This window comes from Neovison vison, chromosome 12, assembly GCF_020171115.1.
Source record: "Neovison vison isolate M4711 chromosome 12, ASM_NN_V1, whole genome shotgun sequence".
Lineage (NCBI taxonomy): Eukaryota > Metazoa > Chordata > Mammalia > Carnivora > Mustelidae > Neogale > Neogale vison.
The window spans coordinates 141967272-141982137 of NC_058102.1; the positions used below are offsets into that span (position 1 = coordinate 141967272).

The following is a 14866-nucleotide window of genomic DNA, read 5'->3' on the forward strand; positions in this document are numbered from 1 at the left end:
CTTCTGCTTTAGACACTGGGCATTTTTAACTTCACTTAACTTATTTCCAAGAGAGGGAGAGAGAGAGAGTGTGAGCTGGAGGGAGAGGGAGAGAAGCTGAAGCAGACTCTATACCAAGCAGACTCTATACCAAGCACAGAGTCTGATGTGGGGCTCGATCTCATGAGACCTGAGCCGAAACCGAGAGTCGGCTGCTTAACTAACTGAGCCACCCACGTACCCCGAGACTGGGCTTTGAACAGTCGCCTAGAGCCCGTGGAACGGGCTTCTCTATTAAGTTTTCATTTGTCTTCTTGTAGGGAGACTGTCAGGGTGGGAGGTGTGTAGAAAACCCGGCAGACGTGGGGAAAGGACGTTCTTCCCGAGGGAATCGTCAGAGCTTGTAGAGAGAAGGTACATGTAGTTGCCGGAAACCCGTGGTTCCCTCCAGCGACCGTACCCCTCAGGGGGCAGTCAGCCGTGTCTGGAAGCATTTTGGGTTACGACAGTGGGGTGCTGCTGGCCTGTGGTGGAAGGGCCAGGGGGCCACACAGGACAGTCCCCCAAACGCAGTCACGGGGCTCGAACTGCCGGTGGCACGGACTTGGAGAAACCGAGGAGCTCGTCTGATTCCGTAAGTGAGAAAAGCCGCCTTGCCAAATATTTGGATTGTAACACCCTGTTTTCAGTGTTTGATCCCGTGGTGACGGCCGCGGTGATGCTTGAAGACCCTGAGTGCCGAGGCTCAAGCCCGTGTCGTGTCTTCATAGTACCCGTCCGTCTAGTTTAACTTGGACTTGATATCTTTCTTTCTGCCTGACATGTAATGTTGCAGAGCTGAGTTTTGAGTTCCCTTTTTGTCCTTTTTTGTCCCCCATATTGGCAGTTGCTTTCGCCCAGGACTTTGCGATTTGATCTACTTTCTGAAGTTCTGATATGTTGTTTTTCTGATTGGTGGGAATGGTCTGCGGCTTTCTACTCCCCCGTGCCGTGCCTAATAGAGGGACTGCTAAGAGGTGGTCATGGACGCATGACCCACGACCTGTGGAGCTTGAGTTTGCATCTCCGTGACGTTTGTAGGGACCAGATATGTTGCCTGGGCCTTGGCTGACATCAAGTCCCCTGAGTGTCTCAGAAGAAAGAGAGATGGGCCCTTTGGTCCAGCTTTGGGTCACTGCACCTGTGCTCCCCCACGCGCAGGCCGTCCTGCTACCCCCTTGCCTCCTCCAGCCACAAGCTCACAGGCAGTCAAGGTCAGACCCTGTTTCTACTCACAAAGTCCCTGGTGCCCTCAGAATTGATCACATTTGCCACCCTGCCCCTCCCCCCTTACTGATCCTTGAAAACAAATTAGATGATGATACACATACCGTGAAATTCGCCCTTAAAAGTGTGCCTTCCAGTGATTTTTGGCTGCACGCAGGCTGCAAACCGTTGTCATTGTCTTGGTGCCAGAGCGTTGTCCTCATGCATAAGGGAGGACCGCCGCTCTGCTCTGCCACGCCCTAGGCTCTAGCAGCTGCCGGCCTGCTTTGCTTCCACGGCCTCGATCATGGAAACACATGGAATCACAGAATGGGAGGCCGCTTGCATTTAGATTCTTGAACTTTGCATCGTGTCCTGGAGGCTCACCCTTGTTGTTCACTGCGTGGCTCAGGACGTCATGCCTATTCCTGGCTGGTACTGCTCTGCCGGCGGCGGTCTGCTCTCCGCTCCGCTTCAGCATTCGGCCGCGGGCGGGTGCAGCCGCAGTCTCCGTTCTGTGGTTTTACCCGGAGCGGTGGGCTCCGCGGTGGGCGACCGTGCACTCGGGTGGCCTGGTGCTTGGCGAGGTCTGAGTAGGTGCTCGTCGAGGGAGCGAATACTCTGGAAGGAGGTTATGGTCTCTGCTTATTGTGTAATGCCCTTGAGGAGAGGAATCCCTGAAGTGCCTTTCTTCCTGGCCTTTGCGTGTCTCTGGAGCTGCGAGTGTGAGCCTTGTTTCTGCTCTGCCTGTGGAGGGAGGGGCGCTCGCGGGGGGTGACCGGTCCCCGCTGTGTCTCTGCGCCCCGTCCCAGGTCTGCACGCACGCGCAGTGGGCTGAGCCCGGTAGAGCTCTCTGCAGCGCGTCCCAGCCCGGGCCTGCACTGTGGGTCTATCATAAGCCACATTTTTATGTTTCTCTTATTTTTTTTTCCCCTCTTCACAGAGTTTTAAGTGGATGGAAACTTGTGAACTGTATGCACAGTGTCAGGCCATCGCTAGAACCTTTTTGTCTTGCATAACTGAGGCTTTGGACCCACGGAGCCGCAGCCCCGCATTTTCCTTCCCCTGGAAGCCTCCACTGCACAGCCTGCTTCTCTGTGTTTGCACGTCTGATTCCTCATGTACCTGGGGTCGTGCAGTGTGTGTCCTTTTGTGTCCTGCTTACTTTCCCTCAGTGTTGTGTCCTCAGGGTTTGTCCGTGGGCGGCGTGTCCCGGGATTTCCCTTCTTTCCCCTTCCAGTTTTATTGAGATGGAGGGAAGCGACAGCCGCGTGTGAGTTTGCTGGACAGCTGTCCTCTCGTAGAGACAAAGACGAACCAAAAGAAAAAAGTGTGTTTTTCTCGTGACGAGACCTGTTGGGATTTACTGTCTGAAAACCTCCAGCTGTACCACATGGCAGCGTCAGCTTCCTGCGCCTGCCGTCCCTGTACAGTCATAGCTAGACACTTGTCCCTCTCGACTCCGTCCTCCAGTTCCCTTGTGTTCCAGTTCCCTCCAGTTCCACGGCCTCTAGGAACCGCACATCTCATCTCCCGTAGTATGGGGGTTACTGGTTCTTTGTTTTTGTTTGTTTGTTTTTTCTTTTGAGTCTACACAGAAGTAAGGTGCTTACAGTGTTTGTCTCTGTCTGACTTAGTTCACTTCATGTAATGCCTCAGGGGCTGTCCGTGTTGTGGCAGATGGTAAGATTTCCTCGTTTTCTTGTGGCTGAAGAATAGTCCGTCTTATGTACCTGCAGTGAACATTTCGGTTGTTCCGGGGTCTTGGCTGCTGTAACTTAGGCTGCTGTGAACCCAGGGAGTCTTGGTTTCCCCTGGGGAGATCCCCAGTCACAGACTTGCTGGATCGTAAGGTAGTTCTGGTTTTACGTTTCCGAGGAACGTCTGTGCTACTTTCCAGAGAGGCTGTACCGACGGGCACGCCCACCAGCAGAGCATGGGGCTCCCCGTTGTCCACACCCTCGCCAGCATGTTGTCCCTTGTCTGTCTGAGGACAGCCATTCCGCAGGGGTGAGGTGAGACCTGCGGGGGGTTTTGATTTGCAATTTCCCGGATGGTCAGTGATGTGGAGAGGTACCCGTGAGTGCTCTTCGGAAGAATGTCTGTTGGGAGCTGCTTCTCAGTTTTCCTTTCTCCGTTTATTGACGTATCCTTGACACACGTAACGTTAGTCTCAGGTACACAACCCAGTGACGCAGCGTCTCTGCGTCTCGTGCCGTCCCCGCAGGAGTAGAGCTTCTACCCGAGCCCTGACACGGCGTTACCGTATCGTCAGCCGTTTTCCGCGCGAGGTGTCATCCATCCCCGGGATTTATTCATTCCATAACTGGGAACCCGAGTCTCTCACTCGCCTTCACCAAATACATGAAGGAAATGGGTGAAGCCTCTGCCCATTTCTTTTTTTAAAGACTTTATTTATTTGAGAGAGAGAGAGAGCGAGCACGAGTGGGGGGGGCAAAGGGGGAGGGAGAAGCAGACTCCCCGCTGAGCAGGGAGCCTGGGACCCGCAGATCGTGACCTGAGCTGAAGGCACACTCTTAATTGACTGAGCCACCCCTCCCAGCCACCGCTTCTGCCCATTTTTAAATTGGATTTTTTTTTAAGCTGTTGAATTGTATGAGTTAATATTTTGGATAAACTCCTTATCAGATCCATGGTTGCAAATATTTTTTTGCATTCTGTAGGTTGTCTTTTCATTTCATCAATGGTTTCCTTTGCCTGCAGAAGGCTTTTTAGCTTGTTGTAGTCTCGCTTATTTATTTTTTATTTTATCATTTGTGCTTTAAGTTTCATATCCCAAAAAATCACCCCAAGACTGATGGCTAGGACCTTTTCCCCTGTGTTTTCTTCTAGGTGTTTTATGGTTTCTGCTCTTACATTGAGGTCTTTAGTTCATTTCGTGTTAATTTTTGTGAGTTGTACAGATATGGGTTCCTTCTTTTTTAAGACTGAGTAATACTCCTTTTGCTTTGAATGAAAACAGCCATGGAGGTGAGAAGATACAATGTAACATACGGTTATTTAATTTCCCTGCTCTGTCCTCTCAAGAAGTAAACCAGTCTGGACGGATGGTTTGTGCTGATGGAATATTGGGAGTATATCCTTGCTACTCAGAGAACGAGACATCTTCCCACTTGCCCAGCTCCAGACACGACTGATGGCCACACAGCCATGCCCATGCCCCCCTCGGGCGGGTTCTCGGGCTGCCTCCCTGCCTTCTTGCTGTCCGTGCTTAGCTCATTCATGACTCACTCTCCAGGTTTGACACGTTAGCAGCTAAATGCCCTTGGAAGGGGTGCATGATGATTTCCCTTATAATAGATTCTCTAGTGAATCCTTTTAGAGGCAAGTTCCCGAGTGCTGAATTTTAACACTCTCAGAGCTAATGGGTTCCTTTGGTAGAAATCCATGCTGTTGCTCGAGAGAGAGGGCATAGTTTATTAATCAATTCTTCTTTCTCGCTTGGATGAAAAATGTGGTAGCAGTCACAGTTCCAGAAGCAACATCAAATTTGTATCCTACTGACTTTGCGCTATTAGGCAAGACAGAGACACACTTAAAATGACAAATTCTCCATGAAAAACAGGAACACCCTGTAAAGGGGGGAAGCATTAACGTGATGGAAAGATTGAAGCCCGCTCCAACAATAACAAGTTATGCTAATTTGAGAATTTCTTTATTGCCAGTTTTAAAGAACTTGAAAAAAATTTAGTAGGTAATCAATATGACTTGGAAATCTTTAGTGCAGAGAACAAAGTCAGGAAATAGCAGGTTCGCGGGGGCAAAAGGTTTTATTGATCGCTGTAGTACAGGATAATTATTGCTTTGTAGCCAGAGGCAACGGTGGTTCCGCAGGGAATCGGGGAATCTATTTTTGAACAAGGATTCTTGTTTGTGTGGTTTTCTGTCTTAGAGAGCTAATATCCTTGGAAATTCTGCATCTGTACCCGGTCAGTCCTTGTCGTGATTAAACTTGAAAGGCATCACAGGATATTAACACAAGGTGAAGTCCATGACACATAATGCTTTTTCTTTGGGATTCTCCACGGTGGTGGACTTTCTTACCGATCTCAGGGAGCAGGGGGTCGTTGTAAAGGGAGAAACATCGTGGCTGGAGCCAGGGATCTGGTTCTTATCTGGCCCCAGCCATTAACCTTGCTGGCGAGGTGGGTTTCCTCTCCATTTCCTCATCTTTGAAATGAGCCGGTCTTACGTCCAGAGAGCTTTCCAGTCCGACATGCCTGGGTTTAGGGTCCTTGCAAAGGAAAGGAGGAGTAAGGGGTGCTAGTTTCCTCACGTATATATGAAGCGTGGAGTCGGTTTCGGAACTAGGATCTGTGGCAGCCCAGCCCAGGAGTCTGTACGAAGCACAGATGTTTCCGTGTTACTGTTGGGGTGATCAGGTTTCAGTGCATCGGGGGACACACGAGGCTGGGAAATTACTGGGAGTGCCTGGGGTCCGTCATCTCCTACAGCTGATAGAATTTCCCTCGATAAAGAATCTCGAGAGTTGTTGACTCTGGTTCCCTGTTGGAGCCCAGAGAACTGGGAGTCATCCTTCCCGGAGCCAGAGTCCGCGGAAGCGTGGCCGCCACAGCCAGTGCAAGCAGGACAGCTTCAAAGTACGGGGCGGTGGGGCCAGAGGCTGAGGGTGTGGGGTGATCTTGCCCACCAGTGGGAGGAAGCAGAGGGCCCCCTCTCCTGCGGGGACTGGGATCGTAGCACCCAAGACCTCGGAGGACATTTTGGGATCGTCCCAAGTAGTCTGAAGCATCTTTTGGAGCCACTGCACCAGGACAGTCATTCCATGACCCGAGATGATAACTTTACCAACCACGTAGCATCCTTCGCCGTCCCGTATTTTCTTGCCTTGCCGTTTGCGATGAATTTAACGTTTGACTTAATACGAGCCGTCATTCTTCCGCTCAGTGTTACACAGAAGGAAACAGGCCAGTGGCAGCTCCCCTGTTTCATTAAGGGGTGATTCCGGTCAGCCGGCGAGAACTCTGTTAGAGAGGACGTGTTCAGAGAGACCTGGGCGGATTGGCCGACGGGCCGTCCAAAGAGCCGTGTTCCTGCCCACGAGCTCATCGGCGCTAATCTTTCATATTAGAAGTATTAAGAGACGTACTACATTAAAGCATCGGTAAGTGCACTAGGGGATTAGAGTTCTTATTAGGGGAGCGAGAGGTAAAACTCTTTGGCTTAGTAAATCAATAAGGCTTGATTTATTCATAAGCACATGCAAAGCCCGCAAAGGGCAACTGCCAAATAATTATTGTTTATGGTGATAATGTACGGAAATCATTTAATCCAGTGACTGTTTCTCTGTTATTTACTGAGAACGAGCATTGCTGCCTCTCAGTGTCCGGGGCAGGAGAATCTGGAGCTCACCCCGGTGCCTGCCGTGTCCCCGACAGGGGATGCTCCTGTAGGACTGCAGGAAAGTCTGTGCAATGATGCCCGTCCAGATAAAACCCCTCACCCTGGGGCGCCTGGGTGGCTCAGTTGGTTGGATGACTGCCTTCGACTCAGGTCATGATCCTGGAGTCCCGGGATCGAGTCCCACATCGGGCTCCCAGCTCCACGGGGAGTCTGCTTCTCCCTCTGACCTTCTCCTCACTCATGTTCTCTCTCACTGTCTCTCTCTCAAATAAATAAATAAAATCGTTAAAAAAAAAAAAAAACCCTCACCCTACCAGTGGAGAAATATTTATGCGCGCTTCCGACTGTCGCGGTTAAAAAGTGCTGGAATTACGGTGCCTTAGGAATCACGCCACTAATTTTTATTTTCCCCATTATTAAAATTTCTGTAATTTGAATTGCAAACTCCGAAGTCTTGCCAGAATGACTCTGTTTACCATCCCAAGTTGAATCGAAATTACCGGGAGTTAGTTAATATATAACTTATTTGAATAAAGGGATGTTTATTCATGAAGTGTTAGAAGCAAGTGTGAACAGGGCCTTATGTTACGCGGGTGGGTGCTTCCAGGTTCTGGAGCCTGGTCTCGGGACTGTTCTGGGGGATTTTGTTTTTACCGTAGCTGATTATAAATTAAGAGCTGGGGGCAGGTGACGCACAGGACTGGGAAGTCATGGGACAGACAGACCTTCCGGTTGTTTAACTGTGGGCTCTAAGAGGTCGAAGTTGATCGTGTTGTATTTATTACTTAGTTTATTATGTAAGTGACATTTTAGCAATAGGGTTGGAACTGACGCAGTACCACTGTTTGCATTGCTGTCCCAAGTGTCGTGGAGCTCCTGTCCGTCCAGGTGGTCATCTGCTGGCCCTCCAGGTCATCTTCTGTCCCTTGTGTGTTGGTTCATGTTTGCTTGGGTCCTGGCGGTATCGGAGTGTCGGGCGTGGACCTGGAGGGCCCCGTGTATCCTGTGCCTTCTCCGAGCGTGTGACCTCATGTCGAAGCTCCAGCTTACAACACGCTGGTCCTCGCGATCGCCGAGTTTTCCTTCCGCTCAGAAACGTTCTGAATGTAAGAATCCAGAGAGCACTGAGTGAGGTTTATAAGAGGGCTCTGAACTAAATGGGCTCGCTGAGTAGACACCCACGAAACTGTGTGTGTGTGTGTGTGTGTGTGTGTGTTTTGCTTTGTTTTTAGCCTATGGAAGGAAAAACGAAACAAAGACCAAAAAACTAAAAAATACAAAAAGATAAGGCAGATGAAATGGTCCTCCTTTCAATCAAAAACCTTGTACAGGCAGTGGTGAACAGCTATTTGTTTATCAGAAAAACTCGGGTCTCTTCTCCTCTAATCCCTGCTCGGTGTTTGTACTTGTTTTCTGAAACTCACTATGTCCTGCATGTCCCGTTAGTCACTGTCTTGCCCAGTGAACGAGTCCGTTGTGAATTTTGTCCTGTTGACATCACGGCTCCTCAGTTAGAAACGGTTTCACCCCCACGCTATTTTTGCTGTGTCCCTGCTGTGTACCAGCTAACTGAATTTAAGACCTTTGGCAACTGACCGGTAGCATTCTTATTTTACTTTTGAAAAATGGGGCTTGGCAAGGGTGAATCTGTCCCCAGGCCCGACAGCTGAAGGGCGATTCCCTCCCCCACCTCCTGAAATCAATGCTTTGAAAGTAGCCGGGGGTCAGTAAATATTTGTTTATTGATTCAGTTGTGTCAATAAGACTTTCGAATCTTTAGACTTGAAATATTGGAAATGTATGACCAAGGAAAGTTGCAGAATTGACTTCTTGGGGTTTTTAAGAAGAGGATAGAACGCTCCTTGTCCAGAATGTTTTCCATCTTGTCATTTTTGGAGGCAAATAAATGGAAGAGATTCGGTCTGGAGCTTCCTTGCCAAGTGGTAATCATGAGATTATGTAAAGTTATGTAAATTCTATCAGATGCTATTTGGGTGTTTCTGCACTCCGTGAAAACTGTAAGCTCAAAGCGGCACGGTAAGATTTTCCCTTTTGGTGTTTGTCGTAAAAGCGTTTCCTTTCTCCTGCTTTCTCCGGTCTGATTCCGTGCTAGAGGCAGGTTAGTTCTGTGGGTCTCCGTGGCCTCCTGTGCGTCACTCTTGGTCCTTCATCTCCCCACCAGGGCCTGTCTTCTCTGTCCCCCTTCCCCCATTGAAGGTGCCAGCCCCAGATTGCTCCTGATGGGCTCCGATAGTGCTGGCCTCCCACACCACTCCAGTCTCTGCCCTGGCGGACCCTTGAATCCCCTTGGGACCCTGCTGCAGCTCCTCTAAGAAGCTTCCAGGCACCTTGGAGCAGATGGGGCTCCTGTAGGGCAGCAGGCCCTCGTCGGACCTCTGACTGTTCACGGCCTGACCTGCCTGTGTTTTCCCGCCCAGAGCCAGGAGCCCCAACACCGTCTGTCCCCTCCCATCATGCCTCTGACTGTCCTCTAGCCCACTGCACCGGTGAGCTGCTCCCACCCCTTCTCCTGCCCTGGGCTCCTGAGCAAGACTGTGCCTTCCTATGGCTGCTTGTTAAGTTGCCCCTCCTCACCTCCCCCATTAAGGCTCAAGTTTCCAAGGTCATGCCTTTGTTGCAGGACCATGCCTTCTGCATTTATCCGGGAGGTTGACAGGAACCCCTCCTCCCCGCCGGACACACACAGCTGTGTGGGGCTCTCTGAGGGTGCCTGCCCGCCCCCCACCCCCGGGCTTGCTGACCAGCCGCGTGGCTCATGCAGCTCGCCTTCTGGATGCCGGCTTCCGTGACGCGTTGAAGACGTAGGTGATGCGACTTGACCATGGCTTCAGCTGCTTTGAGGGCTTGCGTCTTCGTTTTATAGCCTGTCTTCCGCTCTGAGAAGGGCCACGTGTGAATGTGACGTGAGCACAGCAGGGGTCTTTGATGTTCGCACCGTACTTACACCAGGACGAGAGGGGCGTCTGGCCTGGGATCTGCCTTCTAGAAACTCAGCGAGTCTCCGGACCTTCTTAGCCCCCCGGGGGTCTTGGACTCAGTGTGGGCACAGAGAACGCCTCATTCCGAGCGTTCTCTCTGGGACACATGCTGGTCGGGCGCAAGGGAAGTGAGTCTGTATATCTCTTATGCCCATGGAGACAAGGCCTGTGTCTGATGGCTGTGGATTTCGTGGGTCGTGGCATTGCCCTGAAGAAGTGATGTGTGTGTTAATAATGCTACATGTTACTGAGGATCGACCTTGCGGGGAGCACAGACGGAGACTTTCTGCTCATGAAGTTTCCCGCTTGAGTAGTTCTGAGTGTCCTCCTTTGTTGTTGTTGTTGCTGCTTTTTTGGTGTCCCATGGTGTGTTTCCAGAGGCAGTCAGTAATCGGTGTAGAATTCGTGACACACTTGTACATCGGCTGAGGGATAGTAAACAATACTAAATTTAAGTTTGCTTATGAAATTAAAATATTTTACAGTATAAATTCATGCTCATCTCACACCTTTGTGTTTAGCTCTAGACACATACAGTGATTTTTTGACATCAACAGCTGGGAGGTCGTTGGATGCTAGAACGGTGGATAGTTTTTATAAAGACATTTAATGAAGGTCATGTTTATAAAAAGTAGATAAAATACTAAATTTTATTTAAATATTTTAGATAAAAATTTTGATACTAATTATAATTTGTAATTTTCCTATTAATTTCAATAGGTGATTTGGAATATTTATAGGGAAAATAGCTTTTTTTGAAAAGCTATAATAAAATAATTTGAGGGATGCTAAGCGTCTGCCTTTGGCTCAGGTCATGATCCCAGGGTGGGGGGATGGAGTCCCGTATCAGGCTCTCTGCTCAGTGGGGAGCCTGCTTTCCCCTTTCCCTCAGTCCCTGCTCCCTTGCTTCTGCACGCTCTCTCTCTCTAAATAAATAAAATAAAAAAAAACCTCGCAATTTTGATTTCTGTATTTTGATTTGCCTTGTTTTGATTGAGAATATTAAAATTGTATAGACTGGATGTAATTATATTTTATTTTTTATTCCCTTAGAGGATTGCTGTGAATAGAATACAAATTATGTGAAAAATCTTGATTTTTTTTTTTTAACTAGATAGTTAATGCTTTTTTTCTGAGAAAAGGACAAGGAAAGTAACTTTTATGGAGTAAATATGTAATGATTTATGAACTATGGAAATCTCTAATTTATTACTTATCCAAATATTGCTAGCCCATCAACAGCCAGACACACCATCATAATTAAATTTATTCATCTTCGGCATTTTGCCTACTTGCACTCGTATGTAAACCACAGCTTTTTACGTACTTCCTGATTCTGTCCTGATGAAGATCTATTTGCCAGAGGACGAGGAAGGGACAACCTTTATCTCCCAGCGTGTTTGATGAATAACTTGAGGACGTTCCCACAGATGTGGCAGGTGGGCCCACGTTTGTGCCCTTGCTGGGTTCTTTCCAGTCTGGAGTAGGGGAGTGGCCCTGAATCAAGGCTTCCACAGCGGGTCTCTCACGGCCCCCATGACCTGGACCTCTCGGCCCGGCTTGCGTCTCAGGACTCCGTTTCCGGAACCACACGTTCTGGTTGTCTCCGGAAACCCATCTGCCTGAGAAGACACCAACAGGTGTCCTTCTCCTGCTGCCCCCGCCAGCCTGCCTTCTGCTTTAGAGAAGAACGTCATCTTTTGCCTCATTTTGGGACACCAAACTCAAAATATCCGTGTTTTTTTTTTTTAAATATTTTATTTATTTATTTGACAGACAGAGAGAGATCACAAGTAAGCAGAGAGGCAGGCAGAGAGAGAGGAGGAAGCAGGCTCCCCACTGAGCAGAGACCCTGATGTGGGGCTCGATCCCAGGACCCTGATACCATGACCTGAGCTGAAGGCAGCGGCTTAACCCACTGAGCCATCCAGGCGCCCCTCAAAATATCTGTGTTTTAAGCGAAGCCTCCTTCACTCGAGATACCACATTACGGTTTTATGCTTTTAAGCTTAATTGTCAAACTTTGTGACATTACTTAAGCTTTGATCAGGACCAAAAAAGAATTTTAATACTTGGAGCCTAAAGACTTTTTTTTTTTTTTTTTAGCTTATGGTTGGAGGAATTTTAAAAAGTTTTAAATTCCATATTACATTTCTTTTTGTTGCAGGGAAGTATGGTAGGACGAGCAGAAAAACAGTTGGGAATGAAAAGCTAGTTTGTGGGATGGGAGTTGGAGGGGTGCGGGATGGGTCTGGCCTGCGGGGGGGGGGGGGGCGGGGAAGGGAGCGCCACACAGATGGTTAAGGTAGCGCTCACTGCGGTGCATTTCAGAGTGCGCGGCGGAGGGGCCCGATCATTTTCCTGGATGCAGGTACGTGAACGATGCGGCAGTTTTTTCCAAATGTCATATGTGCACTCATGGGAAATGACATCCTTTGCAACCATTTGAATGAATGAAGGATTTTAGAATGCCCCGTCGAAAATCCATGACTGGCGAGTGTAGATTTTCAGAATCATCTGGAGGGGGGATGTGAGTCTACGGCCATACCACCCTGAACGCGCCCCATCTCGTCTGGAGGGGGGATGTGAGCAGTAAAGCATAACACCCGTGTCAGATGAAAGGCCACTTTGAAGAGCAGAGTTGTCCCTCCTGCTCTCCTGGGCGGATATGTGGGCTTTATAATCTGGAAGGTGTGCGTGTTCTGAACGTCCGTGCGTGCCCACCTCAGACTCGTAATTTAGGTGTTCAGAGGTGTTTCACGGCTTTGAAAGGATGTCTCATAGCTGGGCTTTCACAGAACTGACATCCCAGTCACGGACTCCTGGCAAGTCTTGCTCCAGGGTTCTTCACTGATGGGAACACTAGGAGCTGGTGGAGAGAGGACCTTGGGTTGAAGGCGGGGGGCCCTCTCGTGGCTGCCGGCAGCTCTTCATTACTATTGCTGTAGGAATGGAAAGTTTTACGTCAATCTACCAAGGATTATTTATTGAGGTTCTCCTATGCGCCCAGTGGCTTTTTTTTTTAAGATTTTTTTTTTAAAATGTATTTATTTGACAGAGACAGATCACGAGCAGGCAGGCAGAGAGAGAGAGAGAGAGAGGAGGAAGCAAGTCCCCCGCTGAGCAGGGAACCCGAAGCGGGGCTCCATCCCAGGACCCTAGGATCATGACCTGAGCTGAAGGCAGACGCTTTAACCCCCTGAGGCACCCAGGTGCCCCAACGCCCAGTGGCTTTTTTGGTGGGAATATATGATATGGTTAGTATTTAGCATTTTACATGAATTTAATTTGTAATATAGTCAACTTTTGGCCAATGGAATGTACTCAGATGATGGGCTTACTTTTGGAAACAAATTTTTTTTTAAAGATTTTATTTATTTATTTGACAGAGATCCCAAGCAGGCAGAGAGGCAGGCGGCAGGGCAGGAGGAGAAGCAGGCTCCCTGCTGAGCAGAGAGCCCGATGGGGGACTCAGTCCCAGGACCCTGAGATCATGACCTGAGCCGAAGGCAGTGGCTTAACCCACTGAGCCACGCAGGCACCCTGGAAACGAATTAAAAAAAAATAATAATTTGAGAGAGAGCACGAATGAGCGTGCACAAGCGAGTGTGAATGGGAGGAGGGGCAAAGGGAGAGAATCTTCAGGCAGACGCCCTGCTTGAATGTGGAGCTCACGACCCATGCAATCACGACCTGAGCTGAAACCAAGAGTCAGATGTTCAACCGACTGAGCCTCCCATGCACCCATGGAAATGGATGTTTTTACGTGACCGCTGCTAGTGTACGTATTTCTTCATTGGTATTTTCTGCTCTGGCCGTTGATTCTTCAAGGTCTCACTCTTGTCTTGCTAAGATGCTTTGGAAGGTAATTCTGATCTCTGGAAACTTGGGTAGGATCTTTCTTCTTGTCTGAGTGGGAACTTACTCTGAGACAGCACTTTTTTTCCCCCCACATTTTCAACATTTATCTTTCTTACGTTAAGCATTTGTAAAGGTTTGGCTTTTAATGGGTGGCCTGTTGTGGAAATTTACAAGAGCTGCAGGTTGACCTGATGGGTAACAGAAGTCTGACCCCTGACATGGACAGCGGTCTGCCAGAGGCTGAAGGCAGAGGTCTCTCTGCACTGTGACCTTCTGGTATTTAAATGCAATCAGTGAGTGTGTTTGGAGCTGGCTCCTGTACGGGGAAGCGTGGTTTTCTGGGCACCCGGAGTGGGGCTAGCATTGGCCGGAGTCACACGGTCTGGCTGGTGACTCAGCTCTGCCTCTTGCTGGTCCCTGGTTGTAATCTTGGAATAAAGTCACTTAACCTGTTTGCACCGCACTCCGCCCCTGCAGAATGGCTGATAACACCTGACTTTTTCTCGCGCACTGCTGCTGTCAGCCCTGAGGTCAAGGGCAGGTAACAGAAGCTCTCTGGAAGCCGACGGTGAGGCGGGAAGGATGCTCAGCCTCACTTTATTCCTTCTTTTCCTTGGCTTAAATGCAAGAGGCTCTGACGGTCCCCCTTCCTAGGCGGGACAGAGGGGTTGTCCTCTGAGGAAGCTCTTGCATCTTGTAGGTGCAGAGAGGGCTCACGGGGCTGGGAGCCCCCACCCAGCGGCTCAGGGCCCCAGATGCTGATGAGGAATTGCTTTATTCCCACCATTTCAGGGAATTTTGGTCATGCCTCTGTTGAAAGTTATTTTTGCCTGGCATTGTAATTATTTGTGGATATAGTCTCATCCATTTGATAGCAGAAGCGAGGCCTTCTGAACATTTTATGATCAGAAGAAGTGTGTCTTCTAGATCCTAATTAAACATACGAACCTTGGACAAGCTCCCTCATTTCTAAACTTTGTACCATTCATTATTCCCATGCAGGGTGATGATACCTGCCTTCTAGGATCATTTTGTCTATTAAATGGGATTTGTATGAACTCAGGAGGGAATCTAGAAATAATGTCTTCTCTTCCTTCATCCTCTGGCTAAGGATGGTATTTTTTTTTCACTTTTAAGTTTTATTTATGGTTTGATGATTTTAAAGACTACTTTTTAGAGTAGTTGTAGGTTCATGGTAGAATTGAAAGTACAGAGATTCCTCGTGTACGTTCTGCCCCCACATATGCACAGCCTCACCCACTATCAACCCCCCACCGAGGGGTCCCTTTGTTGCAGTCGGCAAACCTACGCAGACTCCCCAGCGTGACCACGTGCATAGTTGACATTCGGGGGTGCACAGCTCGTGGGTTTGGACAGGTGTACAGTGATATTACAGT

The 14866-nt window shown here is 49.0% G+C and overlaps 1 protein-coding gene across 2 annotated transcripts in view; it reads left to right on the plus strand.

The window, feature by feature from the left end:
* The window catches only part of SFMBT2 (Scm like with four mbt domains 2), a 201165-nt gene that overhangs the window by 9829 nt on the left and 176470 nt on the right, over positions 1-14866 (plus strand). The gene's annotated exons all lie outside the window — the stretch shown is intronic.